The 26,370-nt window shown below is 50.4% G+C and overlaps 2 long non-coding RNA genes across 4 annotated transcripts in view; both read left to right on the top strand.

Annotated features, from left to right (window-relative positions):
• LOC149354127 (uncharacterized) overlaps positions 1-26,370 on the top strand; it is a 532,700-nt gene that overhangs the window by 294,668 nt on the left and 211,662 nt on the right. The window lies entirely within an intron of this gene.
• Positions 19,756-22,168, top strand: LOC149354130 (uncharacterized). 3 transcript variants are annotated; one of them, XR_016291169.1, is made up of 3 exons: positions 19,756-20,081; positions 21,196-21,312; positions 21,948-22,168. It is a non-coding gene; the product is annotated as an uncharacterized LOC149354130 (long non-coding RNA). The 3 variants fall into 3 exon arrangements; XR_016291168.1 differs by having other exon boundaries at positions 19,756-20,435; XR_016291167.1 differs by having other exon boundaries at positions 19,756-20,719.

Below are 26,370 nucleotides of genomic sequence, written 5' to 3'. Positions count from 1 at the left end.
ATACGTGGCTCGTAAGGTTCTTTGAAGGCTAGCATCATGTCGGACAGGTTTATCAGACGCGAGTCTTCATCGTCATGCACCGTCTTTGTCAAAAGTAACCAGGCTTCATGGTTTGCGTCTAGCTTGTATAGTTGAGCCCTTGTGGCTTTCCTAAAGACCAAAAGTTGTTGGAAGGTAAGAAGACCCCCAGTCCTTCCTTTTAACAGCCATTTGACCTTCAGGGAAGCTGTAAGGGTTCCACTGTACGAGCTAGAAGCAAACCATGCAGCCTGGTTAATTTTGACAAAGACGGTACCTGGCAGTTACCGTAGCTTGGAGGTTTCAACAAGCTGTACACAGAAAGCATGCTGTACAGCTGCAAGAAAGTTGGTAGACACGGGTGCTCATTTTGCCCACCTGCTTGGCGGATACTACCGAATAATTTTTCGAGCATATCTTGGTTAAACTTCGCAGATAAAACATACTTGTAATTGCATTTCTCCAACAGGTACTTCGAAAGTTGCATGCTTGAGAGAATAGTCACTCTTAAGCCCTCGGCAGTTGAATTTGACAGAACATCTCTGCCTTCACGTTTTTTTTCCCATTCATTGAGCCAAATCAGAAAAGATTCCAGAACAACAAAATCTTGACTGTGCAGTTTTAACCCTCCCTTTTGACGTTTCCGATTCAATGCATCGAATAAATTACTCATTTTCACAGTAAAATCAACAGTGCCCTTGACATTATCTAGACCTGGCGTACCTCTTTTGTAATAGAACTCTAGCCCATTGGCAACGCTGAGGCTGAACAGCAGTGTTGCTAGTTTCACCCTCATCTTTTCAGTATTTGTTGGGTTTAGATGTGAGTATGAGAGTTTAGGACAAACCCTCAATTTGCCTTCATGCTTAGTGTCTGCAACGTATAGCGTGTCATAGTGTGACCAGAAAACACGGGCTAACACAAAGCACTTTTTCCCCATTTCTCTTGCCTTCAAAGAGACGACTTGACTACACGCATGAAGGAGATAATCCTTGGCAACCAAACACCACCACACAAGTGAAATCATCACGAACAAAGCAAGAGACAAACGTGAAAAGCAAGCGCAAAAGCAGCACGCTACGAACACAGCGTAAGGCGCCAAGCCCCCTCGGCCCTAACGCCATCTGGTGGCGTGGGAGGGAAATGGGTACTGAATTTCTTCTCCGGCCGCCGTGTGGACGGCGCGGTGAGCTGGATCACCTGAAATATTTCTTACACCGTGACCTCAACTATACGTCACAGCCATCGTTAGGTTGATGAAACCAAAACAGCATGAGGAAACAAATTCAATTATAAATTATTTAGCTGCCGCGGTGGCTCAGTTACTATGGTGTTCAGCTGCTGACCCGAAAGACGCGGGTTCGGTCCCTGCTGCAGAGATCGCATTTCGATGGAAGCAAAATGGTAGAGACCCGTGTGCTTTGCGATATCAGCGCACGTTAAAGAACCCCAGGTGGTCGGAATTATCCGGAGACCTCTACTACGGCGTCTCATAATTCTGAGTCGTTTTGGGACTTTAAAGGGAAGCTGAAGAGATTTTCGAATTCATTAAGATGCTCACGTATGGATGTGGTAACCTTAAAAATCATGCGGGTGAAATTTTTTTGCAGATTAATCACTTAGGAGCGACGTAATCGCCGTTTAAAATTGCGCGGTAGCTCCGCCCCCCGCTGTCCGCCGAGCGCTGCTGATGACCCTGACGATGCGAGCCGAAACCGGAAACCGTGGGGTGGTGACGTAAACATTGGTGTTCCGTCGCCACGCAGCCTCCGCGACCGTGCTTGTTTCTGCGTGCGCGCCATCGTAAGCGGCTTCGATCTGCCGTGTGTTCCTGTATTTGTGCTTTTTTATGTTTGTGGTGACGTACAGAAACGTGGGCAGCATCGAGTGAAGCGGTGGACCATCATGCCGGCGTTCTGCGCACCCTTCGGCTGCACTAACACCAGCGGCCGCGACGATGTGGTCTTCATAATTTCCCGCAAAATAAGAAGCTTTCCGCGAGGTGGGTCGCTGCTGTGAAGCGAAGGGATTTCAAGCCCTCAAAGACTACAGTGCTATGCTCTGACCACTTTCGTGATGAAGACTATAACCATAGACTGTCGATAATGCGTTCATTGGGCCTGTCAACAAAGTCAGCTGGACTGAAACCCGGCGCAATACCGTCTGTCTTCGCGCACAGGAGCTCGTCACCGCCACCGAGGCCAGCTTTCGCGAAAAAGAGGAAGCTCGAGGTAAGAATTTGTGCATTAACTCTATGAGAATTTGACTGCGCGAACCGGTGTTCTGTGTAGTGTATGGCGCGTAATTTCGTGGATGCAAGACTTTCTGTAGTAGTGAGATGAACGGCGCTGGAATGAGAATGTCAGGACGGCAGCAAACGGCAGCTTACAAAATAAGTGCTTGGCTGTTATGCTTGCAGGCATGCATCATGCATCTCGTACAGCATTACGCATATCAGAGCTCAGCCCTAAATTTTTTGGCTGAATAAAAATCGTTAAACTGCTACTAATACTGCAAGAGGTGGAGCGACGCGAAGTGCGCCTCACAACCGGAGACTGCGCGCCGCGCGTGAGCAGAGAACTTCGTTCGGTAAGCAAGCACGTGAAAAGACGTTATATGCACTCTTTACTCAATTATGTTGGAGCTCAGATATTCTAGGATTCATGCGTAGCCCTCAGTGGCGAGAGCATAGGGAGTAGTACGCGGCACATTTTTCTTCGTGGTCGGAGCGCCGAGAAAACTGTTTGCAGATGTTTCTGGTATACGGGCGCGCGGCGTTTCGTTTTCAATTTGGTTTCGCCTGGGGCCTGGCTGATAGCAGCCTCGTCAGCGCCCAATGTGCGCAGTCATGGCGCTTGCAGTCCGGCCCCAAAGCGTACTCTTTTTTTTTGAGCGATCTACGTCGGACGCGGCCGCTGGTTCTGTGTTAGCGCTTGAAGTTGCCTGTCAGGGTTTTTAAAGAGATCTTTTTTGCTTGGCTATAGTATTTGCAGAAGGTGCTCCAAATCTGTAAATACAACATAATATGAAAATAAAAATTTAATTAAGATATGCAGTTTAGTGAGCTAATGGAAGCCTTCTGCCTATTACTGGTGTCTGCCGTATCCCCCAATATAGCCCCAGGGATAAAATTAATACAAGGTTAGTTACCCATTTTTTAAAATAAATTTTGGACCTTCTAAAGGAACACCTGGTACATAATAAATGATCTCACTTCGCACGGAGCTCGCCAATCAACAAAATGGTTTATGAAATAAACCAGCAGATTTTGCTCATACTGAAGCACACTTTTATTCTGTTTGGAACAATAACATCATGTGGCTTATGCCTTTCAGTTTCTTGCCGAACTGCTGCAAGATCAAGACTGCGCACCAGACGATAGTGCAAATGAAGAGTGCATGGAAAATGACATCACACCTGGAGGCTGCACACCACCAGGCAGTCAAGAATCCACACCAAACAGCAATACAAATCAAGACTGTGCAACAAGTCGAATGCCACTGGCAGATGCTGCTGAGGACCCTGCATCGAACTTTTCTAAAAGTGACGGCAAGGCTGACAACTCTGTTCAAGTTCTAATGCAGCCAATACCAGTAAAGTGTTCTGCCAGGAATACGTTTATAATAACACATGTAGTCGTAAAAAATTGCCGAGTGCAGCATGGCTTCATACATTAATAATAATATTATATAATTGTGCGCCACGTGTGCTACAGCCAGCCTTGCGATTCGGCCTGCTCGGTTGCAGCACGAGGCCATCGAGTTAGTGAAAAAAATCACTGAGAACAGCACGATAAAGGCGGCCGCAAACGGATGGAGATATTCCTACAAGGGCTTGCAGTATGAAGCAACTCGCCTAAACAAGGATTTCAATTTACTGCCAGATCCCATCTTGGCACGCAGAACGGAAGGCGCACGTTTGCCACCTCGACGAGTTCTGCCGCAAAGCGCCGCAAACTTCTGTCTTTCGCGTGTGTTATGAACCGAGCCGGCACGCAGCGACCATGAAGCGATGCCAGCATAAAATTTGCGTGCAAAAAGAGCCTGATAACTTCTTGCGCTTGTCAATGGTCTGTGTGGATTACAAGCAGATTCGCGGCAGCACCGACAAGCGGCAAGACAACAATGCCGACGTTCGCATCCCGCTTACATTGCACTAGGAAAATTTCGTGGAGCAGTGCTATACTACATTTGCTCGCTTCAAAATTAATTTGTTGTATCTCTGAATGAAGTTTGGCTAGAAAAGTATGCTTTCCAATGGACATTTCTAACGCGTGGAGATGCTGACACTTCGCTTTCGTTCAAGCCAAAAGCACCGCTTGCGCCAGCATCGTTGCTTCCTTGGAGCGGTTTGCTCTTTGCGATTGGTTCGTACATGTAGGGGATGACGCCAAGATCCTCCTGGTAATCTTCGATGTGTTCCATCGTGATATAAGCATCAAACCAACAACCGGAACACCGCGCGCCGCGCTTCATGTACTACATCGGCGGCGACCGAGCCGGGCTCACCGAGCCAACGCCAGTGTTCACGTCACGAGGCGCCCAGCCAATCACAGGCGGCAACGAGGCGCGCGAGCTGGCCCGAGGCGGCTGCGGCACTTTTCGCCAAAATAAAATAGGTTTGCGGTTTCCTTTGCCTGATTTCGATGAGAAATTCGAATTCCGAGGGTGGAAAACTGTAAAGTGCATCTCTTCACTCAATTTTTTTGGGAAACCTTTCAGCATCCCTTTAAACCCCATAAGGAGTAAAAGCATAAACTATGAATTATATAGTGGTTGAAGGGCAACACCACGCCGTGTTGTCCTGTGGTGTTGTCCTACCGTTATGCCTTAAGCAGAAAACCTTGAAGTTAGTTGGTTAATAATTTAATCGGTCATTTTCTAAATCCGAGCGCTACCAGAAGAGAGACTGCAGTAGTAGCTTGTTGTGCTGGCGGTCATGATGGGCATGATTCAGGTCGAAGTTAAATATTCCTTTTGTATTTGTAGATGGGAGATGCAGATAGGCACTTGGCCAAGATCTTTTTACCAAGCGTCTTTCCCCAGTGCCTTTGTCAGCAGAGAACTCAGAAAAACAGTTCAGGCGAGCCGCCTCGCACCGACGGCCGCGGGTTGCACGCGCGGAATCAAGAGTCCCAGCCGTCTGTAGAACAGCCATTACAGATCGTCGTGCTCTCGATCCCATAATTGTGTGCACATCTTCATATTGATTCCGATCTGGAACCAGCCTGGTTGACATCACGTTTGCCAATAAAATGCTTCGCCAGCATCTCCCATTCGGGGTGGTTCCCGCCGGCCATAGTACGAAGTGGGGTGTGCATATTTTTCCGTCGTATAATCGAGGCCTTCATGCGTTATCCCTTTGGGCGATTCGCCAGACGAGCGCCTATTCGTAACAAAATGCGCATAACGGGGGACGCAAAATCGGGGTTCTACTGTAGTCATCGTTTATCATTAGAGCATTAGGAGACTGAAACTTTCGCATCTTGTGAACAATGACAGGAAGGCATAACATGGTATGTGATGTTCTGCTTTGGGGTGTTAAGCAACATAGTGGAGGGCTCTGGATTATTATCCAGGGCCCTCCACTATGGCGCCTATGAGTTTGGAAAGTTTGGGAAAAAAACTTCTTACAAGCAATCTTCAAGGTAAATTGCAAGCCCAAGAAAAGAATGGTCTGTGTCAAAACGTGTAAGCTGCATGCGTGTTATGTTATTGGATCTGCAAGTGATGTCCAGCTTAGTAACAACTTAGATGCTGATTGAGTCTAGTTTAAAGAGGCATATGTCAGAAATTTTGAACAGTGGTATATATTTTTTTAGATTTGCTCCTTCGAGGCGCGTCCAATCAATATTTGTGGTTTGTACGGTTACGTTTACAATTTTTGGACTTTTCTTTTTATACATGTTTTCCAGTGAGAATAGAAGGGTGGCTAGCTAGAATGCAGTGAGAACAGTAATCGTGAATTCTTTCAACGCAACTGCATGGAAGTTCTACTCAGGCATGCAACCTAATGAAAGAATTCCAAAGTACAGTAAAAGCTTGGTAATCCGAATTCCGACGCCAACGCAGTTTGAATTAACAACATCGAACTAATGGAAGTGAACTGAATATGCAGTACACTGCGACCAGGAAGCAGTTGGGTAACGACATTACGCTCTTTTGGTCTAAAATATTCAGTCATCACTTTTTGTTTTTTTCCAGACCGCAACAGCCTTAATACTGTTCACCCATATTTATTAGAGCACTTGCTGATGTAGTGAATGGCAGAGCGGCAGCAGCGCGAGCGTTCTGTCCTGTGCGCGCCCAAAGCTTCATCGTCCTAGTGAGAAGTTAGGTGGTGACGCTGCAGTCCGAACTTATTGAAATGACTCTTCTTCGCATCCCAAAGTGAAGAGGCTGGCAGCCATCAGCGCATCCCAAATTGCGCAGCAGAGGGCCGCACCAGAGTCGCAAATGGTGTGCAACCATCCCGCGACAGCCACTTTTTGGCCAAAACGATAGCGCGGCCTGTGGGGCCTGCAGATTTACACCTGCAAGTCGCGAAGCGAAGGTCGCACGAATGTTGCCAGATTTTGGAGCTTTCCAATCGCGAGTCGCAAAGTGTCAAGCCAATAAGCGTGTTTTCTGGCGATATCTTCTTTCGATAATGAAGCAGCGCGGACCTCACCTATGGTTTCAAAATTCTACTAATGCGTTTTGGTGTGATAATTGGTGTGATGTAGACGCCCACGCCATGGGACGCGCAGACGCACGCACTAAAACATACCAGCACCCGAACAGACGGACTCGCTCAGACAGCGAAAAATGGAGGAGGGAGCGGCTTCACGAGCACCTTGCTTGCGAAGGCTGGCCGCTTGGAGTTGCACTCCCTCCTATATGCTTTTTCGTTCGTGCTTCCAGAAGCCTACACTCCAGCGCCCCCACTTGTAGAAGTGGAACGCAGGAGCAGAATGAAGTAGCGACGGCGACACAAAATTCAAAGAGGAAAGGGAGGGCAACAAATGTAAATGCGATATGTACAATATATGCTGTTAACACAAATTTGTTGCATCAAACTGATTGAACGCTATCATTTTTTGTTATCAGCCTGCAAGGAACTGTACAGCAATACTAAGTGGGTACGTTCGAAGCGAGGAAGAGGTACTTCTTCGAGCCTCACTGGCCTCCAATGCATGGAGAGCAGTGGATGTTAAAGGCTGATCTAGTCGTTCCTCAGTCGCGGAGTTTACGTCTTTAAAAAAATTGAGTGTGTGATAGCGGCTGGTGCTAATACTGCTGAGAAAACAGTGCCTAAACTTGAAAATGTGCTGACAACGATAGCTTTAGGTCGGGAGACAAGATAAAGTAGAAAAGTACAACGTGTTATTTCTTCTTCTAAGCACGTGTTAAGATTTCTAAGCACACGCGAAAATGTCTAAGTACATTGAGAACCGTTTGGAGAAAAATGGATTCTATTTCCGATTTGTCTTACTTGCTCCTCGCAGCCCACATTCACAAATATCGCTCTATAGACATGTGTTGAACAGGCTTGAAATATATAGGACCAAAATGGAGAGGACACTTAAGCTCCGCCTTAATGATATGACGTGATAGTGTAATGGGTTATTTCCCATAAACTGGTCTTTCTTACATTCATAAATTCACATTCATCATTTCTCATTCATTCAGAAATGCCTACTTTACATTCATTAACCCCCATTCCTAGAGCGCAGTGGTGGTCGACGGGCTGACGGCAGGGCCAGGCTTGCTGCTGACTCGCAGCCCGGTGGCGGCGGCCACTTTACCTTTCGTCCCCTGTGTTTGCTGCCACAGCGTCGGACCGATACGACGAGGCCCTGGCAGAGCTCCGAGATCGGTGGCCGCCCAGGTGACCACGTCGCAGAGCCAGCGCTGTGGCCGGAGTTCCCGGGGCAGCAGGCGAACCCTTTGCCGAAGGGGCCGCGCCAACAACGTGGAGTCGGGAGGCCCTGCTGGCCCGGCGGTGCGCGCCGACGTTGCGAGAGCGCGCCCGGGAGGAGCGCTCTTGAAAAATGGCTGCTCGTCGCAAAACAAGGAGCGCTCGGCGTAGTGCCTACGTTCGAATCACCGAATGCTTAATGAGGAGGGCGGGATGCTGTTGTTGCTGTTGCTGTTCTCTAAGTAATGATGATGATGATGTCCTCAGGCTGAATGTCACATACCCACGGCGGGGGATTGGCCGCGTACCCGTGCGCACGAACGGTTCTTCTTCTTCTTCATCCTCTTCTACTTCCTATTCCTCCTCCTTTCCTTAGTGGTGCTTGGACATGAAATAGAACTGAAGCACCTGGCGGCACTCGCACGAGCGAGCAATTTGCAAACAAGCCACACGAAATAACTCGGCGTGGAACAGAAAAGTGGATTGTTCTATAATTCGCCAAACCAAAAAAAAATTCTTATAGTGCCAGGCTGCAGTTAATAAATCGGCCAGAGAACGCACGTGTTTCTGCGAGCCATTCATTCTTTCCTCCATGCTGCGAGCTTATTCTCAATTTCTACGACCTAATGGCGGCAATTTAAGTCCTCCATTTTTACATTGCCAGCCGCATCGCCCGCTTCAAATGGGAGCCGTCGGTACGCCTCATTTCAGTTAGTTGCTGCGCTGCGGCGCCACCGAGGTACACTAGGTAGCGCTGCTTGCGCATGGCACGTGGTAGCAATGACTCTGTCCTCCTCCTACACTACGTGCCAGCTTCTTGCTTTCTACCCCTTCATACGTAAATCTCGCTTCATCCGCGGCGCGGCGCTTTTTCCAACGGCACTCGGCTGGAGCGGTAGCTTTGCTGGCCGTTAAGGCCAGAATACATGGAGCGTTTTTACCGCGGCGCGTCGTCGATTTTCGCCCGACGGCGCAGATTTGACGCCCGGCGTCGAGAAAAACGCCCGCCGCCGCCGATCAGGACCGGCTAGATTTTGACGCGCGGCGTCCGGTGAGACCGGAAGCGGCGGCTGAAGCGAGCCAATGGCAGCGCAGAAAGCCCGCTCTTCCGGTCCTCTGCCTGCCGCCGCCAACATGGCCGCCATGGCCGTCGAGCTGCGCCGTGTTTTTGGCACGGAAATGTTATTGTCGTGAAAATAAACGCTTCATCAGGCTTGAAATGTCGCTTTTTTTGGAGAACACGGCCGAATCTTGGATCGGAATGCCTGCGCTCCCTCCCTGAAGCGAATCTGTCGAAGAAAACTGCAGCCGCTGGTGTCCGCGGCTGAGCGGGCGTCCAAAGGTACGCGACGGCATGCATTCGAGCACGCAAATCTTTATAGATACTTAAGCGCGCGTGTTAAAATTTGTACAATGGTGCCGAAGTGAAACTTTCCTGATTTTAACACAATGGTCAGCGTCGCTGTTCTCACAGACCTCCTTGCACAGTGGTGTTTGCCACTTGTTGATCACATTTGCTTTCGCGTCGAGGGATACGCGGCGGCGCGCCGCCGCTCCAACGCTCCATGTATCTCCAGCCGGGCGTCGCGCCGCCGCGACGTTTTCTGCCGCGCGAATGTCGTCGAAAAAAACGCCGCATGTATCCCGGCCTTTAGCAGAGGTGAGCGGAGGCGTTCCAGCGTGTCTCAGGACGCGTTCGCGTCTTGAGACACGCTGGTTAGAGCGCACGAGTTTTGAGCCGAACTCTTCACTTTGCAGTGAAACACGAACCACCTTTGCAGGCTGAGTGTTCGAAATTAGGTTGTCCCCGAAGGGGCGCAGCGGGGTTTGCGGAGCCTCCTCCAAGCACACACCCCTGAAGAAGCCGGGCGCCGGGCCGGGGTTGGCTTGTACCCATTTTTACCGGTGGGTGTCCGGCAATGGGTTTCGAACCAACCACCTCCCGCAGCTGAAGCGGACGCCCAGACCACTCGAATATTTCAGACCACTGTAGAATATTTCAAACTTTATCAAACAAGAACACAAAAGGGGCCACAGAGCTTCATCGCAAATGAAGATTTTTGTCCTCACAGGTTTAAATATATACACAAAAACCAACAACACAGAAAAATCACACTCGGCGACCAAACTTCTACTTAGATGGTCTCTCGCGTGTTTACAAGATACACATTTGTCAGTGGTGTTCCCAGATGACCGTCTCTTGTAAAGCACCGAGAGGCTGTCATGAAGCCTTCTGCCGCGGGCCGAAGGCGATGTAGATGCTCACGCCGATGTTCAAGTTGCTACCGTCCGCAAACATCTTGACGGTGTCCACTTCGAGGATGACTCCATTGCCGTTTTGCGTCGGGGCAATGCTATCGTGGACACTGCGGACCGTGGTGTCCAACGCTAGGCGGTGGCATCTATTTCGGAGTTCGAAGCGGCAGACGAACTTCAGAGCCTCCCTCCGCGGGCCGACCAGCCGTACAGCGGCAAACAAACGATGCTCCATGGGCGGGAATCCGTGCTGGTAATTCCTAATCTGCACCACGAAGTGATGGCCGAAACAAGATTGCAGGGCCACCCAACCGAAGGGCTCGGGACGGTTGAAACCACCCGCACACATCACAATGCGCTGTCCTTCAAATCTGGGGACAAATGTGTGTTTCTTCTCGATGTGAGAGATCAGTTGTTCGAGCGATCCCTCCCAGGCACAGGTGTCCCAACCCAGAACGCAAGGGCAGGGTTTGAAGTTGCAGAACAGTTCATGGTCTGGCTTCTGCAAGGAAGGGAGCTTCTCCGAACAGCCGTACAATTCGTACTTGCAGGGAAAGGACAAAAACCGTGCGAAGTTCTCCATGGCTAGGTTGCGGATTCTGCCCACTGGCTTCTCGCAGATGGAGCAACGACTCACCCTGAGCAGGCAGTACGAGCAAGTTATGTGGCCGTTCTCGCACTGGAAGATCGGCGGTAGCGCGTAGTCCCGGCACACGGGACACTCGAACAGACTGACCTGGTAACTGGCGACGCTCTGCGCTGAGGGTAGTGTCGTGGTGTTCGGGACCGGGTAAGACGTGGATGGTCGCCCAGATGCCTCCGAACCGCCCTCCGGGGTGCTTTTCTCGCACTGCACCTTCTTCATTATGTGACGTGTCGAAGAGGTGTTTACGACGCCGCTTTTAGGATATAACACCAGGCCTAGGAGGGTACGGTGGTGGCGTACAACTTCCTTTGTGGCGTCCTTGCTGTTCTTCTGTGTTGCTTCACAGTTTAGTGCCGCTGCCCACTGTTGACCCGGAGGTGGCGGTTGTTCTCCTAACAAATCCCAATGGCGCACACCGTCAACTTCTTCATCACAATTTTTTTTTGTTCACTGTCGCACGTGATCAGTCAGCGCCATAATCTTCTTCTTTCTCGTTTTGGGCAACCAAACGACAGAGTGGCTCAGTGGCTGAGGTTCAGCTCCCGTGATCGAAAATGTTAGATGACCAGCCGCTTCGGTTGTCTTCGATGTCGGCGACCTGGAGGAGGTGTATTCCTTGGCAGTCTTCAGTCGGTCCTGAGTGCAACGGCTCCTACGAGTGTCTGCTGGATGATGAAAACGACAGCAACCCAGTGGCAACGAGGACAAAGTTATGTCTGGAAGCACTGCCGCTTGTACGGCGAAAACAAATTCCTTTGCAAGCATAAAGGAAGAACGGCAGCCTCGGCTTCGGGAGGCGGTGGGTTCGACTTCCGCCCCCGGCCGGGTACCCTCCGGTTTTGTCAAAATGGGTACAAGCGATGCCCCGGCCTGATGCTCTGCTTCCTAGGGCCGGAATGCTTGGGAAAGGAGCCTACGCCTTCAAATCCCGTCACTGTGGGCATAGAGGCACAAGTTGGGCTTCTACCGCACGAGGCGGATTTAGGGTTGCTTGAAGGGGGAACTTATTGCTCATTCGTCAAGACAACTGTTTGGTCGAGGACCCTTTTCCCAAACATCTCACCCTAGAAGAGCCGAGCACCAGGCAAGGGGAAATCTTGTATCCATTAAAGAAACCGGTGGGTAACCGGCGGCACTGGGGATCGAACCCAGCACCTTCCGAATGCGAGGCGGATGCTCTACCACAAGGCCACCGCAAGGCTTTTTTTTTTCTTTATTGCCTGGGCTTTGGCTCATGACATTGCACAACAAAAATACACATAACGCTATATACATACGACACTGTCGTGGTCAGCCAGCACGAGACTGGCTTCGTCAGCTTAAAATTCCCGCAACATACACAACGGCTCTAGTCTTGAGAGCCACTCGGGAGGCTCCGAAGCTGCTTTTTGGATTGCAAGAAACCAGTCCATGCTTTCCCGAAAATAAATTCGGGCCGGTCGTGCGTCTTTGTCACAATGGTAGCCTGCCATTCTGGAGCGCCATATACAGTGGAGGCCCAAGAGCATTATGAGATCAAAAGGTGCCCCATCCTCATTATCAGTGCTTAAATAGCGAATTCCGTGCGCGTCAAGTGGTAGCTCTTTCTTTATGGTCCTTTGTAACACGTCCCAAAAATAAACCCCTTCCCAGCAGTGCAAAAAAACATGGTCTATTGTTTCAGGCTGTTTACAAATTAAGCAGTTCGATCCCCACGGTAAAAAGAAATCCTTTCCCTCTAGAAACTTTTTAACTGGTAACGTCCCGGTGTGTAACTTAAAAAAGAAAGTCTTTACTCCTGGTGGCACCTGCATTTTCTTCACCCTTTTTAAAACATCCCCTCCCGGGCCTCCACTGTACAAGGCCCTGTACATGGGCTCTGGGAAAACAATATCACAAAGATCATTGTACAACTTTTTCCTTTTGCTTTTCCACAAATAATCGGTGGAAAAACGTGCTGAAAGAAACCGAACGCTTGCTACAATCTCTTTGTAGTAACCAAAAGTTCCACCAGAGAGCTCTTCTGTGGATACCACAAACTCCGGCAGCAATCGCCGCAGCTTCACTTGGCACACGGTGCGCAAGAACGGGTCTGTGACGTCGCGAAAAAACAAAAAACGGTTCACCAGCTGCCTTAAAAAGAGGTGCCCTAGCCCTAGCCCCCCGTCTTTTACCCGCCGGAATAGGTTCGTTCTGCTACAACGTTCCCATTCGGACGCCCATATGAAAACTGCAAAAATCCTGTGTAGCTTCTGAACGTTCACACGCGAGCAATGCAAAACCTGCATCACATACCAGAGTTTGCTAATAAAAAAAAAGATTGCAGACTGTAGCTTTGGCGAAAATTGAAAGGTTGGTGCCTTTCCATTTCCCAGCTCGGTCACGTGCGTCTTTAGTTTGCTCTTTCCAATAGTCCTCGCTATCGCGATAAGCATCGAGCGGAACGCCCAAATACTTGCCCGGGGTCGTCGCCCACGGTACGTTGGCGAAATGGTCCGGGTGGGATGGCCACCATCCATGCCAGAGCCCAAGGCACTTGGACCAGTTAACCCCGCTACCTGTGACTTCGCTGAACGCGCGTACACACCCGACAGCTTCACTTATGCTCCCCTGATCAACCGTAAATACTGCAACGTCATCTGCATAGGCCAGCAGCTTAACTTCAGCTGCTTGTAACCTAAAGCCATTAATACTATTGTTTTCTATGATTTTCATGCACAGCGTTTCGATGTAAATACAAAACAAGAGAGGGCTGAGGGGGCAGCCCTGACGCACCGAACGCTGCACGCTAATGGGGGCCCCCAGACTCTTGTTAACAATCAGCCTCGTCGTGCAGTTTCGATACGCCAGGGCTACACCCTTACGGATAACTGAACCGACGTTCACATGGTCTAAAACGGCAAACAATATTTCATGAGAAACACAATCAAATGCCTTTTCAAGATCAATCTGAAGCATCGCTACTCGCCCATTGATGTCATCACAGCTTTCAAGCACACTGCGCGCTTTGTGAATGTTGGAAAAAATTGAGCGCCCTTTGATTCCACATGTCTGGTGGGGTCCAACAATATCCGATATCACTGTCTGCAGTCTACGCGCCAATACCTTCATAAAAATTTTGTAGTCCACATTAGTGAGTGCTATGGGTCGATACGCTGTAACCAATTGTAATTTCTCTATATCATCCGTTTTAGGTATGAGCACTGTATGGGAGGTCCCAAAAGACGGAGGCAATACGTTTATTTTATAGGCTTCATTGAAAATTGTACACAGCACTGGGGCAATTTCGTGCTTAAATTCTTTATAAAATGCCGCACTGAATCCATCTGGTCCTGGTGATTTTCCTAGGTTTAACTGATCTATCGCGTGCTCTACCTCGCTGTGAGTTATTGTTAGTTCCATTTTCTTTTTGCTTTCTTCGTCAAGCCGTGGCATTGCACCAAGAAACTGATGCGTAAAGGCTACTGCGTCTACAGGAGTCGATGAAAAAAGCCTCTGGTAGTATTCATTACAGGCTTCTTTGATGTGGTCAGTGTCTGCCAATAAGATACCCCCCCCATTCTATTTTATCGATGTGATTTCTTTCAGCGCGCGCTTTTTCTAGACCAAGAGCACGTTTCGATGGCGCTTCGCCAGCAGCTGTGTCTTCCGCCCTTGCCCTCACTAGTGCTCCGCGATAACGCCGTTCTTCCATAAGCTCTATCTTTTGTTTTGTTTTCCTGACATCTTCTATCCATTTCCCAGGCTCTTTGCATTCCTGCTTCATCAACGTTTGAAGCAGTGACCTTAGCTCAGCTTCGTCTTGTTTTTCCTTATAACGAATACATGTCGCCCTTTCTATTGCTTTGATTTTTAAAGATTCTTTACTTAGCTCCCACTGTTGCCAAATCCTCAGGTTCTTGCGCGGGTTTATTTTACCTATTTCGTCCTTTACTGCTCTGCAGTAGATTTCGTCTTGAAGAAGCGTGTTGTTTAGCTTCCACATTTCCCACGAAAATGCCTTGCTTCGGTTCACACTTCCCAGGCAGCACTCAACTAAACAGTGGTCTGAGAAGGAGACTCCCACAACTTCATAATGGTTGCAAACAGGGGCAAGGTCGACTGATGCGTAAATGCGGTCCAGCCGTGCATGGCTTGAGCCCTGGAAATGAGTGAACTGCACTGTCCGCGCACCCTCAATAAGTTCAGTCACATCCTCAAGGTTTCCGTTCTCGATCATTCGCATCAACACTTCAGTGCTCCTGTCTCGAAACCCCCGGATACCTGACCTATCGCGCGCGTTAAGAACACAATTGAAGTCGCCTAATACAATGAGCCTCCTCTCCGTACAAAGGCGCTCTTGGAGGCTTTGGAAAAAGGCAACCCTTTCCTCAACCACATTCGGCGCGTACACAGTAACAATGCGCCACTCATTGCCGTTCAGACAAAAATCAAGCACAATACACCGGCCATACACACACGAAAAATAAGCCTACACCTCTAGCCCCGGCATCTTCTTTACAAAAAGCACGCAGCCAGCCGATGTTCCCACTGCTTGACTGACGACAGCATAAAATCTAGTCGTGAAACGTCGCACCATGCTGTCGGTTCCTTCGTTGCCGTCCACTTTCGTCTCCTGCACGGCCAATACATCTATCTCGCGCTCCGTAATAAGTCGGTACACCTGACCTTGTTTTTTCCTTGCCGCCAGGCCCCTCACATTCAATGTAGCGACTCTAAAGGCGGAGGCGGGAGCCATTTTTACGCAAGAGGAAGGAACCAACAGCATGGTGCTTACCTTCCACGTCTAGAGCGCCGCTAGACGCCACTGTGGCCGCCGGTATCATCCGGCTCAAGAACATCAGTCTGCTCGCGTAGGACCTTGCCTGCGGAGGAGTACCGTTTGTCGGCCGCATGGTTTGGGCGTGGCCGTAACAACGAACGCCGGGCTTGAGTCGTCTTTGCAGGGGGCTCCTCGACGCCGGGTGCTACCACTTTGTCCCCTTCAGGGCTGGCCTGGTCATGGGAACGCTTCGCCGGGGTGTTAAGGGGGGGCGAGACGCTTGTTGTGCGGGCGCCGGTATTCTCGTGGTGGTCCTCGTTCAGGTCCTTTCCCTCGACGACTACGGGCTCTGATGGGCACGCTCCGTTCTCTGGCGTCTCGTTAGAGACGCCGAGGGAGCCTCCCGTCGGCTGTTGGCTCTCTGGTTCGTCGGCCGCTTTGGTGTCGTCACTGGGAGTCCCTGACGTCGCAAGTGTGGAAGCCGACTTGCCCGCCTCGTCCGTACCAGTGGCTGCTTCCTCCGCCTCGGCGATGTCCATGAGTTCCGCAGTGTCGTTCGCCTTTCCGACCCCGGTAGCTGACGCGTAGGTACGGACGCAGTCCGCGTCCACGTGTCCGCAGCGCCTGCACAGGGAACACCTGGGCACCTTGCAGTCGCGGCGAACGTGACCCGTGCCGTGGCAACGCAGGCAGGCACTGCATCGGTCGCCCAGGGACAACAACGAGGGCCAGTTCACCGGCTACTCGGACCTGGTGTGGCAAATCATCCACCTTAACTCCCGGCTTCAACTTCAGTAGCACGGTCCTGGTGGTCGAGCCTTTCTCCTTCAAGCCTTGGACACGCCAACGCTCCCGCGTCACCTCCGTCACGTTGCCGAACGCCGCGAAAGCAGTCCGGATGTCTTCGTCCGCCACACCATGCAGCATCCAATGCAGGCGCAGCTTTACCTGCTGATCTTCAGGGTCGAAAATAATGCACCGGCGCCCTTTCACTTGTAGCTCTTTGCAGGCAGCAAGTTTCTTCGCAGCTTCTGAGGTGCTCATCGTCACCGCCCACACGTGGTTAATCTGATACGCCCCCAACGCCACGACGTCGGGGAGCGCACCAGCGTTGGCCAGGGCGTCCCGAAAATCTTCCACCCTGTAGGGCGGAGCGGCGATAGCGGCACTTGCTGGCCGCGGAAACAGGTTAGCTGCCGACGCAGATCAGGAATATGAAATTGTTTTTAGGCCACCGCAAGGCGTTCGCTCCGCTTCCCTGCAAGACGAATAAAGCGTTGTAAGTTGTTACGTTCGTTTGTTTCGTGGCTCCAGGGTTAACGAAAATTGTTTTGCGCAAGTAAATGGCGCGGTCCGGGAAGCTGACGAGGTGTGCTCGCAGCAGCATTAAACTGGCGCCGGGTAATTATGTGCAGTACGGCTGCTTGCTTCTTTCAGTTTTCTATAAAGTGTGGGCGATTTTAAGCTCATTGATGTGGAGTTGATGAACATCGGGCACAGACTGTAGAAAAGAGGAGGACGTTTATGTGCTTTTATTTACATATACTGACACCTATTTACAGGAATAGCATATATGCGATAATTTGCATGTATCTGCGGCTATAAACACTACAACTTTGTATTTATAGCCATTTAACTTTATAAAACTTTTGTCTATTTGCTTGTATACTCACACGTATATTTACAGTCATAATAAATTTGCATTGTAGCGCCACTTTTGCACGCGCGAGGAGGACAAAGCATCTCGTGCGCGAACTGAACACAAGAACAAACGAAACAAAACATACCTAAAGCCCGTGCTGAGTCCCCACTTCGTACGCCCTCATATGTTTGACTGCCCCCTCCTGCGGCGGCGAGCGACAACGACGGTGACGCGGCGCCGAAGAAACGTTTCCTTCCGGTTCGGCCTTTACGGTGACTGCCGCTGAACGCGTGCTGAAGCGAACTTGATTTCAGTTTTGTCTTGACTCGTTTTCTTCACGCGGATGTTTTAGATTTGCGTCATTTTGTTAGCGCCTGGCTGTGCACGGCGCAGCAGCTGATGCTCCTGCGCCATGCATTTGCGAATGGAGTTCACTTCTTACTTCTTAAAACAATCACAGCTGCAGGTTGCCACTAACCGAAATATCGTTATCTAGTTGTCGTAAGGATGATAGCTTATCGTGCAAAAACTAGAGCTATGACCTCCAGCCTATTGCTATCTGGTATTTTAAAAAAATGCTCTTCTAGTAAGATTTACCATGCCCTCTTTATTTCATTCTCCCATTTTCATCAGTGCACATGACTGAATCGCAAGCCAATATAGCATAATTTATTACTGACTACATTAGCCATCTGACTTCATACTTGTTCAAATCCGCCTCAAGTATGAAGTAGCCACCTTTTTAACCAATCCAGAGTTTTACAGCGCAATCCAGGATGGCGACGGGTTGTCGCCGAGTTTTCTACTGAACAGAAGCCTTCTACTGAACAGAAGCTATCACTTTAAAAATGTTCGCAGCCGCTGCCATATGCGGATACTAATACTCTAGCTCTGCCAGCGTGCCTTCTTCCCACGGTCTACTTCTTTGCTCAGCTTCATCGACCAGACAGTACTTGTGGTTTTGGGCAAGTCTGATCATTGAAGAGCAGCCTTTTCAGGTGCTCTTCAAAGCTCGAGGCGAAGACAATAACGTCATGTAAATATACCAGACAAATCTGCCACTTCAGGCCTGCCAGCAGCCTACCCCGCACCTCCACGAGATGTCACGTAGAGGTGACTGCAGTACGGCGAATAGGAAACCAGCGAGAACGTCTTCGAAACGAAACTCTTTATTTGGGCTGACTTGCGCCCACAAATTACTTAATCACTCGGCGGCGGCGTGGAAAGAGAAGTCTATTTTGTTCTGTGATAACATAAAAAATACAAAACAAAACAGCTGAACTCAATGCTCTGATCAGTCAAGCACATGCGCAGTGACGCAGCACTGAGCACGTCAGTAAGGTATTAAGAAAGCAGACAGTCGACCGCCGCGCAGGACGATGAAATATGTCGACCATTTGCGCAAAAACTCAGCCTCGCTCATTGACAGAGCGCCCACGCATGCTTGTTCAAAGAGGCGCGTGCGGAGGCGCTGCAAGATTGGAAACATTGCTCTTTGCGGACGTCCATTTAAGGACGCCACTCCACGCTGCCGCCACAAAACGAACATGCCGACACACAAGAGCATATTTTGAAACACTTCGGGTGAACTAGTGCGTGCTTCCAGGCGGGTTAAAAACATGCGTGACACTAATATCCAAAAGGTGCGCGCAACTACACACTCAAACATTGCGTGCTGCAAAGTTTCAAGGAGACCGCACTGCGGGCATCGGGCGGAGGGCGCCACGCCCCACGCCGCAAGGCGGTCTCTTGTGGGCAGGACCCGCCAGCCTCGCAGCCAGCCGAAGTCCCTGACATCTGCAGGAAGCGCAGCTGAGGTCAGTTGGCGCCAGCGTGCCCGTCTCGTTTTCTGGTGTTGTTCGCGGGTCAGCTCAGCGACCGTTAGTGCTTCACACATCCTGGAGGGCGGGGTTTCATCAACATCGAGATCGGGCACGCTGGCAGTCAACGATGCCAGTGTGCGACGCACGTTAACGAAAAATGCCGGCGGCTGCTCGGCTGTAGCGCTAACCGCGTGTTGTGTAAAAAACACACTACGCGCTGTACCCAGAAAGTATGCGATGAGTGTTCTCCCGGGATAGTCTGGGTTGCGCACAAGATCGCGTACTCCTCGCAAGGCGAGCACGTTACACATGGTGCGGATGCAAGGTATACCAAACCCACCCATGTACGATGGAAGGCGCAAGTTCGGTTTTGCCCGCCCAAATGAAAGAGCCACAGGCCGAGGTTAGCCCATAGAGAGATATATTTGGTAAAGAGCGGACACTCGGCGAAATCTGGCCCCAGGAAATGACGCGCAATCCTCCTCCTCCAATAGATAATCTGCCGCCTCCCGGATGGCGCCACTAGTCTTTAAACGCGCGCGCGCGCGGGGGCGGTGACCGGCGCGGCGGCTGTGACCCAGGGCCCTATTCTCGATATTCACATTCGCCTGTCGGCGCCATATTGCCTCTCTGATTGGCTGTCAGAAGTGTCAATCGCCGTCAATGGGCGTGTCAATCAGGGTCGGTTACGCAAGCACTTTTCGCGGTGACGTCGATTTGACGTGGCATTGAAAACGCATTTTTGTAGCGCTATTCTTGGTGCCCGGCTGGTACATATATGTGATTGTGAAGGGAAAAGAAGCTACAAGCGGTCCGTGCGAGAGCACTTGCGCTCGACTTGCCAATTCGGAGAAAATAGCTGCACACCGGAAATGGCAACTTCCTAAAATCTGATTGGTTGGAACAATATCACGTAAATCACGTGATAGGCACACATTTTGGAGTGATGTCAGAATGACGTTTCATCACGTTTACGTTGTGCCGCCATTGCAAAAAATGGCTGAAATTCGCCGCCATCATTTCGCCCGGCGAAAGGTACCCGAATCATGCAAATGAGTTAGTGAAATGCTGATTTATACGGCGTTAGGTAGCCGCATTTTAACGGGTATTTATTTCAAGACAAAACTAAGCTTACAAAAGTCTTGTTTTGATTGCACAATGTAATGATATCGCGTTGTAAGAGCTCATCTGAAATAAGCAACCCTCGAGAGCGTTAATAGTGAAGGCTTAAGCGTACAGCCGCATGGGGGCGCTAACTGCTCTCCCGTTGCAAACCCTTCGCTCGCGGTGAGAAATCATCCGTCCGTGCGGTTAGTGAAGCGCGAAAATTGCTCGAATGGCGGTGCCGGCGCTGCGATTTGCTGCTCCTTGCATTCATTCATCGTTTGTTAAACCCTAGAAGTGGGAAAGGTGAGCGACTTTCGAGGTCACCGCGATGCTTTCGAGTTGTCTCTGACTAGACAGCTCGTCTGTGCAATCATCTGACGAGGCATATATGTGGTGGCTATGCAAGGATGCATTGCGGCGAGAAGCAGTGCCGAACTGTCGAGCTCTGAGGGACGATCGCCAGCTGTGAAACGTCGCTGAACGGATGGGCTTTGCCTCGCGTGATGAGCGGATGACACGAGAGGTGTTTGCGCGGCCGAGCAACAAACTCCAGGAATGTGTCGGGCTTCTTGACGAGACATCCGTGTGTGTGTAGCATCATTCTCATTCCTTTCGCATGTATGCTGGAGATGACTTTAAAACAAGAATCCGAAATTTGTATTCGGTACTTCGCGTTGCTTTTTTCATACTGTGTTTCAGTTTTTGCACACAGCGCCAAGTTGAGAAAACAAAGCCTAGCATGCTAGTACGTTGATCGATTTCTTTGTGTTTGGTGTTGATGAATGTGAAAGGCAGCATCGGTGAAATCAGCTGAAAGGCGTCGTTTCCTTAAGTGTGAAAAAAAATGCGTGACAGCGTAAAAGAATACTATAACCTGTCTTAAGCATTATTAATGAAGCACACTAAAGTGATTTCGCTATTCAAGCTGAAATTTTCATAACAGTGTTACATCATCAGTTACGCAGCAGTCACGTGGAAATTACCGTAGGAGGGTGGAAAAAATTATTTCTCTAAGGGCACACGGAAAACAAATATATATGAGTCTTGTACATTTTATTTACAGGTGTGGTGTTCCTGCCGGTGAAGGTTCCAGCTCACAAGAATCTGTGCGGGATCCATCCATGACCCATTTATGTGCAGTCTCTCTCCATGTGCTGCCCGCATGGAAATCGTTAAACTGGTGAGCACGTGCTTAGTGTGCTGTGGCAGGCATGAAGGGATAGCATGTTTGCCTGCAGTAAGATTGCATGCGGCTAATGATATCTGTCTGCATTTATATATAGTTTATTGAGCAAGGAAGAACAGTGTAAATAGAACCACATGTAAATTAATCATGTCTGTACTTTTCAGGTGACAGTGGAGATAGGTTTGGGTGACACGCAGTGTTGTTCTCTGGCTTTGGATTTCTCTTAGTGACCGCAATGTCAAGGTAGCCTCATTTCAATTGGTGCAAAATGAAAAAGCATGCATATACTAAAAAACTCATGGTAGTCATAAACAGTTGAACTTGTGCCCTTCCTTGCAGTGCATTCTGTGGTGGTTTTCTTGAGTATAAAAAGTGTGTATTAATTATTTGTATCCATCAGTTTGGGAAATGTGTCATCAAGTACCTCTAGCTATATGGCAACACTTCGTTTTGATACTAATGAATGATTTTGCAGTCAGCGTATTTTACATTTGTACGTAAAACTAGACAATAGTTGAACTTGAGGCTTCAACAATTTCTCATATTTGGAAACGCAATGTCTAGCTCGTTGGAAGATTTCAGTGCACAGCGTTGATTAATGTGCAGGTGATGGTTTGCATCTTATGCAGATGTGGTGGACTACTCTCACCGTGGGGTCTCGTGTGCTCGGGAGCCATGATGCCAGATTCATCTTCGCTCACCCCTCGGCTGGACTGGCTGCCTAGCTGGGTGGTGATACCGGGTTCCTGAACGATTACATGAGGTGTCTGCAAAGGTGTCATGGTCATGGTACGCCATGGTCAAGAGTTCTCTGCAAAGGTCAGCGGAGCTTGCACTGTGCAACACAACATATTGTCACGTTGTAGTGACGGCAGTCCAGCGGTCAGGAAGACACCAGAAATACTTGCAAACGAAGCTCTTTATTTGGGCTGACTTGCGCCCGCAAAAGAACTGACTCACTCGGTGGCGGCGTAAGCAACAAGCGTGCTCGTCAATCGTCGAACTACGAATGTCCGCCGCTCCCGGCATCGCTCAATTTAAAGCCGGCAAGGAAACTTCCAGATAACAAGACAAGATCATCTACAGATATCTGGAAAAACCTAGATGCAGCCTTTGATGGCTGCGAACAATCGAGATTAGTCTGGTCGCTTCTCGCGCCACGAACAAAAGTGATAACGACCCTTTCCTGCTGCCTTGAGCGTGAACGAACACACACTGCAATGATACGTGGCATTACCCCCCTTCCAAAGAAGCATCGTCTCGATGCTTTAAAATGAAAATAAACACGGACAATGAAAACTTCCAGTCCTTTAGCGTTCATAATATGGCTTCAGGCGTACGACATGTACGACTTCCGGGCGTGTGCGGCGTCGCTGAGATGCCGTCGTGCCGTCGGGGATGACTTCGTAGTCGAGGTCACCGATGCGACGGAGAACCTTGTACGGGCCAAAGTAGCGTCGCAGCAACTTTTCACTCAATCCACGGCGGCGAACTGGCGTCCATATCCAGACACGATCACCTGGCTTGTAATGCGTGTTTCGTCGGCGCAGATTGTAGCGTCGGGCGTCGGTGTGCTGCTGGTCTTGAATGCGAAGCCGCGCAAGTCTTCGGGCTTCCTCGGCGCGATGAAGGTAGGCGGCGACGTCGAGGTTGTCTTCGTCAGAAACGTGCGGGAGCATTGCGTCGAGTGTTGTCGTGGGCTTCCTGCCGTATACCAGCTGGAATGGAGTAAACCTGGTTGTCTCCTGGGCGGCAGTATTATAGGCGAAGATCACGTAGGGCAGAATAGAGTCCCACGTCTTGTGTTCGGCGTCGATGTACATGGAGAGCATGTCTGCGATGGTCTTGTTCAGACGCTCTGTCAGTCCGTTGGTTTGCGGATGATAGGCAGTTGTCCTCCGATGGCTTGTCTGGCTGTACTTTAAAATGGCTTGCGTCAGCTCCGCTGTAAATGCCGTCCCTCTGTCTGTGATGAGCACTTCGGGGGCGCCGTGTCGCAGGAGAATTTGTTCGACAAAAAATTTTGCGACTTCCGTTGCGGTACCATTAGGCAACGCTTTTGCTTCGGCGTATCGGGTCATGTAGTCGGTGGCCACGATGATCCATTTGTTACCTGATGATGAAGTCGGAAAGGGGCCGAGGAGGTCCATTCCTATTTGCTGAAAGGGCTTAGTTGGAGGTGGTATGGGGTTCAGGAGTCCGGCTGGTCTAATCGGAGGCGTTTTGCGTCGCTGACACTCACGGCACGTTTTCACATAATGGGAAACGTCGGTAGCTAGCCGCGGCCAATAGTACTTCTCCTGGATGCGGTGCAACGTGCGAGCAATCCCGAGATGTCCTGCAGTCGGCTCATCATGACATGCCTGCATAATTTCTTGCCTGAGATTTTTGGGCACGACAAGAAGATGCACTGTCCTGTTCGGCGCGAAGTTCTTCTTCAGGAGGACATTATTGTGAAGGACGAAGGACGACAGTTGCCGCTTGAACCCTCGGGGAGGCGATGCGGTCTTGCCTTTCAGATAATCAACTAGGCTTTGCAAGTCAGGATCCGAGTGCTGCTGCTGCGCGAAACTGCTGGCGCTTACCGGTCATAAGAAAGCGTCGTCGTCTTCCTCTTCGGATGCTGCGTCGACAGGAGCTCGTGACAAGCAGTCTGCATCGGAATGCTTGCGGCCAGATTTGTAGACTACAGTTATGTCGAATTCTTGAAGACGCAGGCTCCAACGAGCAAGGCGGCCGGAGGGATCTTTCAAATTGGCCAGCCAGCACAGAGCATGGTGATCGCTCACAACCTTGAATGGTCGTCCGTATAGGTAGGGGCGAAATTTGGACGTGGCCCAAATAATGGCGAGACATTCTTTCTCTGTCGTCGAATAGTTGGCTTCGGTTCTCGACAGTGAACGGCTAGCGTACGCGATAACTTTCTCCTGTCTGCCATTTTTCTGAACGAGGACCGCTCCTAAGCCCACCCCGCTTGCATCGGTATGAACTTCGGTTTCGGCGTTTTCATCAAAGTGCCCGAGCACAGGAGGGGACTGTAAGCGGCGCTTCAGCTCGTTGAAAGCTTCCTCTTGTGGCCTTTCCCATTTAAAAGGCACGTCAGCCTTGGTAAGTTGAGTCAAAGGTTCAGCGATGCGCGAAAAGTTCTTGACGAATCGTCGGTAATAAGCGCACAATCCAAGGAATCTGCGTATAGCCTTCTTGTCATTAGGCTGTGGAAACTCTGCGATCGCAGCCGTCTTCTGGGGGTCTGGGCGAACTCCATCCTTGCTTACGACGTGACCAAGGAACAGCAGCTCCTCGTAGGCGAAGTGGCACTTCTCCGGTTTCAGTGTCAGGCCTGAAGACTTGATCGTTTCCAGCACTATCCGAAGCCTTCTGAGGTGGTCTTCAAAGCTTGAGGAGAAGACAACAACGTCATCTAAGTAGACTAGGCAAATCTGCCACTTCAAGCCTGCGAGCACCGTATCCATTACTCGCTGGAACGTCGCTGGGGCAGAGCAGAGGCCGAATGGCATCACCTTGAACTCGAAGAGTCCGTCTGGCGTGATGAACGCAGTCTTCTCGCGATCTCTTTCGTCGACTTCAATTTGCCAGTAGCCGCTCTTCAGGTCCATCGATGAGAAGTACTTAGCGTTGCACAGCCGGTCGAGTGTATCGTCGATGCGGGGGAGGGGGTAGACATCCTTCTTCGTAATGTTGTTCAGGCGGCGGTAATCGACGCAAAAGCGAAGGGTGCCGTCTTTCTTTTTCACTAGGACGACCGGTGCTGCCCAGGGGCTCCTCGATGGCTGTATGACGTCGTCACGAAGCATTTCCTCAACTTGCTTGCGGATAGCTTGGCGTTCTAGCGGCGATACGCGGTAGGGGCTCTGTCGGAGTGGTCGTGCGTGTTCGTCTGTGATAATGCGGTGCTTGGCAAGCCGGGTTCGTCGCACATTCGATGCTGATGAGAAGCAATCGGTGTACCTTTGAAGAAGACTGCGTATTTGGTCTTGTCTGCTCCGGGGTAATGCCGGGTTGATGTCGAACGTGGGTTGATGGCCTTGGTCAGATGGTTCTGCTGGTTGGTCGGGTAGGGCAAATACGTCTCTGATGTCTGCCAACTCGTCGAGGAAAGCGATCGTCGTACCTTTGTTTAGATGCCGGAATTCTTCCGTGAAGTTGGTTAGCAACACCTGGGCTTGGCCATTTCGGATTTCGGCGACTCCCCTCGCGACGCCCAATCCTCGATCCAGGAGTAACTGGGTGTTCCCCTCGATAACGCCTTCGGCATTTTCGATGTCTCCAGTACCTATGCCGACGAGAACACTTGATCGGGGCGGCACGCTCAATGCTTCATCGAGGACGTTTAAGGCAACGTGATGAGTCGCGCCCGTCACAACAGGTATGGCTTTTTCCGTGGAAAGCTTGATCGACTTAGATCGAAGGTCGATGATCGCCTGATGTTCGTTCAGGAAGTCCATTCCCAAAATCACGTCTCTCGAGCAGTGCTGTAGGATCAGGAAAGTTGTCGCATAGGTTCTCCCATTTACAGTAACTCTCGCGGTGCAGCGTCCTGACGGCGTAATCAGGTTGCCACCTGCGGTGCGAATCAGCGGGCCATCCCAGGTTGTTGTTACCTTCCTGAGTCGGACAGCGAGTGGGCCACTCATGACAGAGTAGTCAGCTCCCGTGTCCACCAAGGCAGTAACCGCGTGACCGTCGACCGTAACTTCAAGATCGCTTGTTCGCGTTCTCGTATTGTACGTTGTCTTCGGTGTCCGATCTCGGCTTCGTCGAGTAGTGAGGCTGCGGTGGGCGTACTGCGACGTTACTTCACTGGGCAGCGGTAAAAGCTTCAAATCTCGCCGCGTCGTCGTCGTCGGTGTCGTCGTCGTCGTCGGTGTCATCGTCGTCGGTGTCGTCGTCGTCGGTGTCGTCGTCGTCGGTGTCGTCGTCGTCGGTGTCGTCGTCGTCGGTGTCGTCGTCGTCGGTGTCGTCGTCGTCGGTGTCGTCGTCGTCGGTGTTGTCGTCGTAGTTGAGGCATGGTCTTGAGTACTCGTCGATGGA

The sequence above is a fragment of the Amblyomma mixtum genome, chromosome 3 (genome assembly GCF_055824585.1).
Source record: "Amblyomma mixtum isolate Tamu chromosome 3, ASM5582458v1, whole genome shotgun sequence".
In the NCBI taxonomy this organism is placed as follows: Eukaryota; Metazoa; Arthropoda; class Arachnida; order Ixodida; family Ixodidae; genus Amblyomma; species Amblyomma mixtum.
Note: the sequence above shows the minus strand (reverse complement) of the source record. Positions and strands in the feature narration are given on the sequence as shown.